Consider the following 10909-nt stretch of genomic DNA (forward strand, 5'->3'; position numbering starts at 1 on the left):
CCTTTGGTGTATTTGCTTCTGTAAATAGTCTGTATCTTTGCTCACTTTTCTGTTGTTTATTTTTGTTCATTTATTTGTTGATTTGTTGGCAATTTTACACAATAAGAAAGTTAGCCCATTGTCAGCCTTGTGTGTTGCAAAGTTTTCTGAGCTTTACATATTTCTTTAAAATTTATTTAATCCATGCAAATAAATTTAAAATTTTTATTCAAATACATATTTTTCTTTATGTCTTCTAGACTTTCTGTCTTGCTTAGGAAGACTCTTTTTCTTTTAAGAAAGATTATTTTAACAGGCTTCTTGAGGTATAATTTACTTACCACAAATTCACTCTTTGTACATGTAAAATTTAATGCTTTCAGTGAATTATAGTTTTTTTCTTTTAATTTATTTTTTATTGAGGTAACATTGGTTTATAACACTATATAAGTTTTATGTTACAACCTTATATTTCTACTTTTGTACACACTAGAGTATGCTCACTGCCAGATTTAGTTTCCATTCATCTTCAGAGAGTTTATCCCCTTTACCCATTTCACCCTCCTCCCACTTCTGGGTATTTATCCAAAGACTATGAAAACTCTAACACGAAAAGATATATGCGTCCCCATGTTTATCACAACATTATTTGCAATAACCAAGATATGGAAACAACCTAAGTGCCCACCAACAGATGAATGGATAAAAAAAAATGTGGTATATATATATATATATATATACATACACACACAAACATGCACATACAATGGAATACTACCAGCTATAAAAAAGATGATCCCTGGTGGCGCAGTGGTTGAGAATCTGCCTGCCAATGCAGGGGACACGGGTTCAAGCCCTGGTCTGGGAGGATCCCATATGCCACGGAGCAATTAAGCCCGTGAGCCACAACTACTGAGCCTGCACATCTGGAGCCTGTGCTCTGCAACGGGAGAGGCCCGCGACAGTGAGAGGCCCACGCACTGTGATGAAGAGTGGCCCCCGCTCACCGCAACTGGAGAAAGCCCTCGCACAGAAACGAAGACCCAACACAGCCAAAAATAAATAAATAAATAAATTAAAAAAAAAAAAATTCTATGAGAACAAAGTTAAAAAAAAAAAAAAAAAGATGAAGTCTTGCCATTTGCAACCACATGGATGGACCTTGAGTGTATGACCCTAAGTAAAATAAGTCAGATGGAGAAAGAGAAATTATGTATGATTTTACTGATACGTGGAATGCAAAAACAAGTAAATAGAGACAAAATAAACAAGACATATCAAACAAAAATAAATGCTTAGATACAGAGAACAGAGTAGTGGTTACAGTGGTGTCTTTTGATTGGTTAATTCAATCTATTTACATTTAGGGTGAATATTGATAGATGAGGATATGGTACTGCCATTCTATCTTTTGTTTTCTGGTTGTTTTATATCTCTATTGCTTCTTTTTTCTTTGTGTTTCTATCTGCCATTTTAGTTTGGTGCTGTTAAAGGATGTTTTTCTCAGTTTCCTCTTTTTTAATGTTTCATGTCTCTATTCTAGGTTTATGTTTTGTTGTTACCATGAGATTTGTATAAAATATCTCATATATAAAATAGTCTTTTTTTCTGCTGATAGCATCTTATCTTCATTTACCTATATGGCTTCTGTATTTTTCCTCTTCCCTTTTTATGTTTTTGTTGTCTCAAATTATCCCTTATGTTGTGTTTGTTCTCAAATTGAAGTAGCTCTAGTTATTTTTATGCCTCACCCCCTCTTTTACCTTTATGCTACAATAAGTGTTTGAAAACCTATTCTGATACAGAGCTGCAATTTTCTGATTCTGTCTGTGTATCACCTTACTCAAAGTTGTGTGTACATTTTACCTTTTTGAAAGCAGCTCTTTTGCCCCTTTCCTATTTGCCCATTTCTGTTCCCCTCTAACCTTAAAAGAACCTAATTATAGTAATGAGATCACTAGGCAATTAAAACTAACTCCCGACTTATGCTCTCCTGAATGCACACCATGCCTTGTCTAACCTGTTGATTCTTTTCCTAGATAAAAAGCAGTTAAAAAATGACTAGCTCTCTACCCCCAGCAGCCCAACCCCCCCAAGCAATCCTGCAGGAGATCACGCAGGCAAGATAACATCTGAAGAGAGAGTCAGCCAGTCTGCACTCAATGGAGAATGATGCAGAACCCAGCCTCCTGACTTGGTGATTCACTAAGATTCTTTCCCTCCATTTTTCCCTTTAAAAACTGTCATGGCTGAGCAGAATCTTTGGAGTTGGTTTGGGAAACAAGTCCACCTTATCCCCAGATTTCTGGCTTTTCTGATTAAAGCATGTTTCCTTTCTACTGACACTTGCCTCTCAAATTATTGGCTTATGAGTGGCGAGCAACTGAACCTGTGTTCAGTTACATTTTTATTTCTGGTAGAAGAGCTCCTTCTTACATCTCTTGTAAGGAAGGTATACGTTGATGAGCTCTCTCAGCTTTCGTTTGTCTGAGAAAGTCTTTATTTCTCCTCATCTCTGAATGACAACCTTGTTGGATAGAGCATTCTTGGCTGACAGTTATCTTTCAGTATTTTGAGAATGTCATTCCACTCCCTCTTGACCTATAGAATTTCTGCTAAGAACTCTGCTGATAAACTAATGGGGGTTCCTTTGCAGGTTAAGATCCTTTTTTCCCTGGATGCCTTTAAAAAATTCTCTGTCCTTGACTTTTTTTTTTCTTTTTGGCTGTGCTGTGCAACATGTGGAATCTTAGTTCCCTGACCAGGGATTGAACCTGTGCCCCCTGCAGTGGAAGCATGGAGTCCTAACCACTGGACCACCAGGGAAGTCCCTGTCATTGACTATTTTTTTTTTTTCATTTTCGCCAAGAACTTTATTGAACAACGTATTCACCCTTTTGTTCCACTACCTTCTGCCATTTTTCAGGCAACTTCATAATTCCATCTTCCCAAAACTTTTTATCTTTTTGAGCAAAGAACTGTTCCAGGTGCCTTTTACAGTCTTCCAGGGAATTGATATTTTTTCCATTAAGAGAATTTTGTAAAGACCGAAATAAATGGAAATCCGAAGGTGCAATGTCTGGTGAATATGGCGGATGAATCAGAATTTCCCAGCCAAGCTGTAATAGTTTTTGCCTGGTCATCAAAGAAACATGCGGTCTTGCGTTATCCTGATGGAAGATTATGTGTTTTCTGTTGACTAATTCTGGACACTTTTCGTTGAGTGCAGCTTTCAGTTGGTCTATTTGGGAGCAGTAGTTGTTGGAATTAATTGTTTGGTTTTCTGGAAGAAGCTCATAATAGAGGACTCCCTTCCCATCCCACCATGTCCTGTCATTGACTTTTGACAATTTTAATATAATGTGTCTTGGAGATGGTCTTTTTGCATTGAGTTAATGAGGGGCTCTATTTGCTTCATTGACTTGTAGATTCAGTTCCTTCCCCTGGCTGGGAAGTTCTCAGCCATTCTTTCTTTTTATTATATTTTAAAAAATTTATTTATTTTATTTATTCTTTTTTTTTTTTGGCTGCGTTGGGTCTTCGTTGCTGCGTGTGGGCTTTCTCTAGTTGAGGCAAGTGGGGGCTACTCTTCCTTGTGGTGCGCGGGCTTCTCATTACAGTGGCTTCTCCTGTTGCGGAGCATGGGCTCTAGGCGCACAGGCTTCAGTAGTGACTCGTGGGCTCTAGAGCGCAGGCTCAGTAGTTGTGGCTCACGGGCTTAGTTGCTCCACGGCATGTGGGATCTTCCCGGACCAGGGCTTGAACCCGTGTTCCCTGCATTGGCAGGCGGATTCTTAACCACTGCACCACCAGGGAAGCCCCTCAGCCGTTATTTCTTTAAATAAACTTCTCTCCTCCCGTCTCGCTCTCTTCTTCTGAGATACCCATCACCCTAATGTTGCCCTTCCTAAAAGAGTCAAATGGCTCTCATAGAATTTCCTCATTTAAAAAAGATTTTCGTGCTTGCTTTGGCAGTACATATACTAAAATTGGAACCATACAGAGAGAGATTAGCATGGCCCCTGTGCAAGGATGACACGCAAATTCGTGAAGCGTTCCATATTTTTATAGATAGCTAGTGGGAAGCAGCCACATAGCACAGGGAGATCAGCTTGATGCTTTGTGACCACCTAGAGGGGTGGGATATAGGGAGGGTGGGAGGGAGATGCAAGAGGGAGGAGATATGGGGATATATGTATATGTATAGCTGATTCACTTTGTTATAAAGCAGAAACTAACACACCATTGTAAAGCAATTATACTCCAATAAAGATGTTAAAAAAATAAATAAAAAGATCTTTCTCTTTCTTCTTCTACTAGTATCATTTCTACATTTCTATCTTTGAGCTCACAAATTCTCTCTTCCATACGGTCTGCTCTATTTCCAATGCTTTCTAATGAATTCTTCATCTCGTTTATTAGTTCTTTAGCTCCAGAATTTCTGTTTGGTTCTTTTTTTTTTTTAGGGTTTCAATCTCTTTGGGAAAGTATTCCTTCTGTTCTGCCTTTGTGAGTTTCGTTGCTCCTTGAGTTTCTTCCTGACAGCTGTTTTGAATTCTCTGTCACTTAGATCATCATATCCCATGACCTTATGATTGGTTTCTGGAGAATTGTCATTTACTTTTGTGGTACACTATTGCTGTGGTTCTTCATGGTGCTTGATGAGTTGTCCTCTGCCAGCACATTTGAAGTAGCGAGCACACTTCGATTCTAATGAATCGAGGGTTTAGAAGTTAGAGGCTTTTCTTTTGTTTTCCAATAGGTGGCACTAGAGCACACGGTTTTGGTTTCTCTTATCTGAGCTGCCTCTGGTTATATTTGAGTTCTTCTGTCAGAGGTGTTGCAAGGTGCTCTCACTGTCACTTCTTGTGCCTCTGGAGTCATTTGGTGCTTTGCTGCTGCCAGTGTTGCTGGTGTTGCCACCTGAGGCTCTGAGATGGGGGCTCTTCTGCTGTGTCTGGGATCCCCTGAGTTGCCATTGGCTGTTGTTTCAACCACCAAGTACTTTCTCTTTCCCAGAGGTCAGGGAGTGGGTCTGATCACAGGGTTGGTTCTCCCCACAACCAGCCCCCACACTTAAGTGGGGTCCAACTGTCACCTCATTAATATAACGGGACACCTTTGTGGCTCTCATCACTTTGGAAATTCCAAGGGTTTTAGGAGAACTGTGCCAGGAATGGGGAAAAAGACCAAATATAGATTTCATTTTATGAAACCCAATATCACACTCTGGGAAAAATTAAGTTGCCTCTTGTGTAATTAAAAATTTGTTAAGATGGTGGGTCTCATGGAAAGGATTCTTATCAAAATTAAAGTTGGGGAACACAGGGAAATTTTTGGAGGTGATGGATACATTTAGCCATTGGACAGCTACATTGATCAGCTCTGGAGGTGCCCTACCTGGGGCCCATCTGCTATGTAAAATAAGTAAAAAAAAAAAAAAAAAAAAAATCAAAGCCAAATTGATTGGGTTTTTTCTGCTACTAGCAGCAGAAAGCATCTTCATTGAAATAGTCAGGCCATACATTTTAATTCAACCTTATAATTTCACACCAGGTTTCAAATAAAATGAGAGGAAGCATTTCTTCACCTCAGATAACAAAGCAAGAGTAAAGCTGCAACCTTGGGATCAAATAAAACTTATCTCAACTGTATGTCTATTGCAGACATGACTATCTCCTTATTAAATTCCTATAGCATGATGACTTGTTTAGTGTAAATAATACACAATGCAACTAAGATGTTCAAAAAATAGACTGAATTTGCTTAAAAATAGAATAATAGTCTCTGACACTGGAGGAATTGTGCTCAAATGATTATTACTTTGAAATAAACTTCTAAATCAATCACTTACACTTAGGATTTCCTTCTATTTGAAACTGACTCTTCAAATGGAACAAAATAGCAGAATCCTCTATTTTCTCAACCAATTTCTTTCTCTGAGACTTGTCCAACATCTTTATATAATCTATATTACTTATAATTACTTCTAATATAATAATTTACTTATATTCCCAAAGTCTATGGAATTTAGAATTATATAATGATTTAATAGTTGCACAATGTTTTATACAAGGGTAAAATATTTCTTTGACTTACTTTTCTAGCTTGTTTCTAATCACATACTTTTTGTCAAGTTTGTTTCCATTCTTATCGTCTGTTTTCAGTTTATGTATCTCCTTTTTAATCTTTTGGATTAAATTTACCATTTACCAATCCCATCTACCATTGCAACAAAAAGATTAAAATACCTAGGAATAAACCTACCTAGGGAGACAAAAGACCTGCATGCAGAAAACTATAAGACACTGATGAAAGAAATTAAAGATGATGCCAACAGATGGAGAGATATACCATGTTCTTGGATTGGAAGAATCAACATTGTGAAAATGACTATACTACCCAAAGCAATCTACAGATTCAATGCAATCCCTATCAAATTACCAATGGCATTTTTTACAGAACTAGAACAAAAAATCTTAAAATTTGTATGGAGACACAAAAGACCCCGAAGAGCCAAAGCAGTCTTGAGGGAAAAAAACGGAGCTGGAGGAATCAGACTCCCTGACTTCAGACTATACTACAAAGCTACAGTAATCAAGACAATATGGTACTGGCACAAAAACAGAAATATAGATCAATGGAACAGGATAGAAAACCCAGAGATAAACCCACGCACCTATGGTCAACCAATCTATGACAAAGGAGGCAAGGATATACAATGGAGGAAAGACAGTCTCTTCAATAAGTGGTGCTGGGAAAACTGGACTGCTACATGTAAAAGAATGAAATTAGAACACTCCCTAACACCATATACAAAAATAAACTCAAAATGGATTAGAGATCTAAATGTAAGACCAGACACTATAAAACTCTTAGAGGAAAACATAGGAAGAACACTCTTGGACATAAATCACAGCAAGATATTTCTTGATCCACCTCCTAGAGTAATGGAAATAAAAACAAAAATAAACAAGTGGACCTAATGAAACTTGAAAGCTTTTGCAGAGCAAAGGAAACCATAAACAAGACGAAAAGACACCCCTCAGAATGGGAGAAAATATTTGCAAATGAATCACCGGACAAAGGATTAATCTCCAAAATATATAAACAGATCATGCAGCTCAATATTAAAAAAAAACCCAACCCAATCCAAAAATGGGCAGAAGACCTAAGTAGACATTTCTCCAAAGAAGACATACAGATGGCCAAGAAGCACATGAAAAGCTGCTCAACATCACTAATTATTAGAGAAATGCAAATCAAAACTACAATGAGGTATCACCTCACACCAGTTAGAATGGGCATCATCAGAAAATCTACAAACAACAAATGCTGGAGAGGGTGTGGAGAAAAGGGAACGCTCTTGCACTGTTGCTGGGAATGTAAATTGATACAGCCACTATGCAGAACAGTATGGAGGTTCCTTAAAGAACTAAAAATAGAATTACCATATGACCCAGCAATCTCATTACTGGGCATATACCCAGAGGAAACCATAATTCAAAAAGACACATGCACCCCAATGTTCATTGCAGCACTATTTACAATAGCCAGGTCATGGGAGCAACCTAAATGCCCATCGACAGATGAATGGATAAAGAAGTTGTGGTACATATATACAATGGAATATTACTCAGCCATGAAAGGGAACAAAATTGGGTCATTTGTAGAGACATGGATGGATCTAGAGACTATCATACAGAGTGAAGTAAGTCAGAAAGAGAAAAACAAATATTGTATATTAACGCATATATGTGGAACCTAGAAAATGGTACAGATGAACCGGTTTGCAGAGCAGAAATTGAGACACAGATGTAGAGAACAAACGTATGGACACCAAGGGGGGAAAGTGGCGGGGGGTGGGGGTGGTGGTGTGATGAATTGGGCGATTGGGATTGACATGTATACACTGATGTGTATAAAATGGATGACTAATAAGAAAAAAAAAATAAAGTTGTACCTAATATAAAAGGGGTTTTTAATATGTGTTTGCCGAATAAATTAATCAATTAATTAATTTACTGGTGCACACCATATTTAGTGTTTAGTGATATAAAAAAATAAAATTTTGATTACATAAAATATTTGAATGTTCTTCAATTTAAAATGATTAAATAAGATATTCAGACAAGTCAAGCTTTCAAATCTGTTCGTTACAACATATATTCTCATTGTCATTTAGGCAACCACTTTTACAAACCTTCCATTGTTTCTATATACACATGTGAGTAGAATAGAATGGGTATAGCTAGATATTCTTATTCTCCTCCTCTAATTTATTAAGCAAAATGTTGTATACTACACATACTCTCCTGTACCTTGTTCCAAATATATTTTGGAGATTATTCCATAGCAGGGTACAGAGAGTTTCTCATTTTTTTCTAGCTGCAGGGTACTTCATCGTTTAGATCAGTGTATTCATGCATTCCCTTTTGTTTCCCAGCACTTTCTCTGTTTTCTGCTAAGGTAAGGTCCACACAGGATTCTCTCATGACAGACAGTTTGTCATACTATCTGGGGGGCGGGGCTCAGAAATACATCTTTTCCACTACAGTGGCTTTGTCCTGATAGCTTTCTGAAAAGAGCACATCCCAAGTCAGAGTCAGCATGCAGCTGATTTTTATTCAAGAGATAGAAAAAAAAATTGAGGTGTTGAAGTCTACCCTTAATAATAAAAGGAAAGTTCTAGAAGTACCCAGGTTTAGATATTTTCTTTTAAAAAAATCAGGGAAAAGAGACAAAAGAATGTGATTGAAGGCATCATATACTTACAAGTTACCTGCATGTCTTGTATTTGTTGTCCCCTTTCTGTATCCCATGGTGTGAAGGGACTTGTGTGTCTGTCTTTGAGAATGCAAAGATGTAGGAGACCAGGAAGTGGGTTCAGTAAGGGCTTTCTCCTAGCTCAGGGCAACACGTCTAAATACACAATGCAGAAAACCCGAGATAAAACAGGGAAGGAAGCAAGGAAACCTTCCAGATCACATGTGTCCAAAATTCCGGAATGTAAATGAAAACCATCTTTGTTTTGTGATGCAACTCTCCCTTTCTCTTTTCTGTCTATTTCTTGTCCTTGATGCTGTATGAAGCAGAAGATTTCACTCCCTGTGTATTTCAGAAAATAAATATAAGGAAATGTGGGCCAAAGGAGGCAGCAAGGGTAGAAAACAAAGAGGATCAGGAAAGAATGAAATAAGGTATTGGAATCAACATTGGGAACTTCCAGGTCCAGGTTAGGGACTGAGGAAGCCATCCAGGACATTTCCTGCAGGGTCATTCAACCATATCCTGAGCATACCAGATCCTGAGAAAGTACTCTTGTTGTGAAGAATGAGTGTTTCGTGCTGTGAAGAAGCTGGGACAGAAGGTTCTTCTTTTTTTTTTTAATTTTTTTTTTTTAATTGAAGTAGAGTTGATTTACAATGCTGTGCCAATCTCTGCTGTACAGCAAAGGGACTCAGTTACACACATATAGACATTCTTTTTTCTATTCTTTTCCATTATGGTTCATCACAGGAGATTGGATATAGTTCCCTGCACTATACATTAGGACCTTGTTGTTTATCCATCCTATATATAATAGTTTGCATCTGCTAATCCCAAACTCCCACTCCATTCTTCCCCTACCTCCCCTCCCCCCTGACAACCACAAGTCTGTTCTCTATGTCTATGAGTCAGTTTCTGTTTTGTAGATAGGTTCATTTGTGCCATATTTTAGATTCCACATATAAGTGACATCATATGGTATTTGTCTCTTTCCTACTTACTTCACTTAGTATGATCACCTCTAGTTGATGGGACAGAGGGTTCTTGCTTGAGTATCACCATCTTCGCTTCAGCTCAGGAGTCCTACAGGAGACAGAGGAGAGTGTTGTTTCCAGACCTACCTCTTCATGCTGCTTCTTTCCCTCTTTTTGGGGGCCTCACGTTAAAGCCCTGTAGTAAGAAGGGGGAAATCATTCTTAAGACTCCCTGAGCCAAAGATACTTTAGAGCACAGGCCTCTTATATTATTTATTTATTTATGTTTGACTGAAGTATAGTTGATTTACAATGCTGTGTTCATTTCTGCTGTATAGCAAAGTGATTCAGTTACACACACACACACACACACACAGACACACATACACACATTTTCTTTTCCCTTATGGTTTATCCCAAGATACTGAATGAATATAGTTCCCTGTGCTATACAGTAGGACCTTGTTGTTTATCCATCCTATATGTAATAGTTTGCATCTGCTAACCCCAAACTCCCAATCCATCCCTCCCCCACCCCCTCCCCCTTGGCAAACACAAGTCTGTTCTCTTACTAGCTGGTGCAAAGCTTTATTGCAAACCACCTAATCAGAATTCAAAGTCTTTCTCATTTTGTCTGTCTCCTGTCTTGTCATCTCCACCACCATTTCTAGGAGACCAAATCTATCTCTAAAAGAAGATGAAAGGGCATTACCTGTTGGTTGAAGTCCAGAGTATCCTAGGAAAGGAAAGGGAGGATGTATACTTAAAAGATACGGAGGCAAGTCTGTCCCCGGATACAATGTCCCCAGGCCCTGACTCCCCCCTCTCACCTGAGATTTCTCTACATCACCACCCATATCACCTGATGCCAGGGTGGAGAGGAGAGCAGACCCTGAGAGCATGTGACCTAGGAAGCTTCCGTCACACAAATCCAGCATCATTTCATCAGGTTTAGCGTCTCTTCCTGCATTTGCCCCAGGATCTCCATCTGAGATCTCCATGCATGATAACCCTTCTCTTATCTCTACAGGCCATCACCTCTTATATTTCACCCATAAATAACCATGGACTGTTGATTTCTGGATTTCCAGGAAATTTGAGATCGACTAGGTAAAGGTTGCTCGATGTGTTCTCTGAATATCGATGACCCTGTATAGGATAGGGTCATTGATATTCAGAGAACTCAC

General features: G+C 38.5%; 1 non-coding gene across 1 annotated transcript; it reads left to right on the plus strand.

The window, feature by feature from the left end:
* Window positions 1–3938: 3938 nt before the first annotated feature.
* LOC132375535 (U6 spliceosomal RNA) lies at window positions 3939–4046 on the plus strand. The gene has a single exon (XR_009506079.1). It is a non-coding gene; the product is annotated as a U6 spliceosomal RNA (small nuclear RNA).
* The last annotated feature ends 6863 nt before the right edge of the window (window positions 4047–10909 follow it).

This window comes from Balaenoptera ricei, chromosome 11, assembly GCF_028023285.1.
Source record: "Balaenoptera ricei isolate mBalRic1 chromosome 11, mBalRic1.hap2, whole genome shotgun sequence".
In the NCBI taxonomy this organism is placed as follows: Eukaryota; Metazoa; Chordata; class Mammalia; order Artiodactyla; family Balaenopteridae; genus Balaenoptera; species Balaenoptera ricei.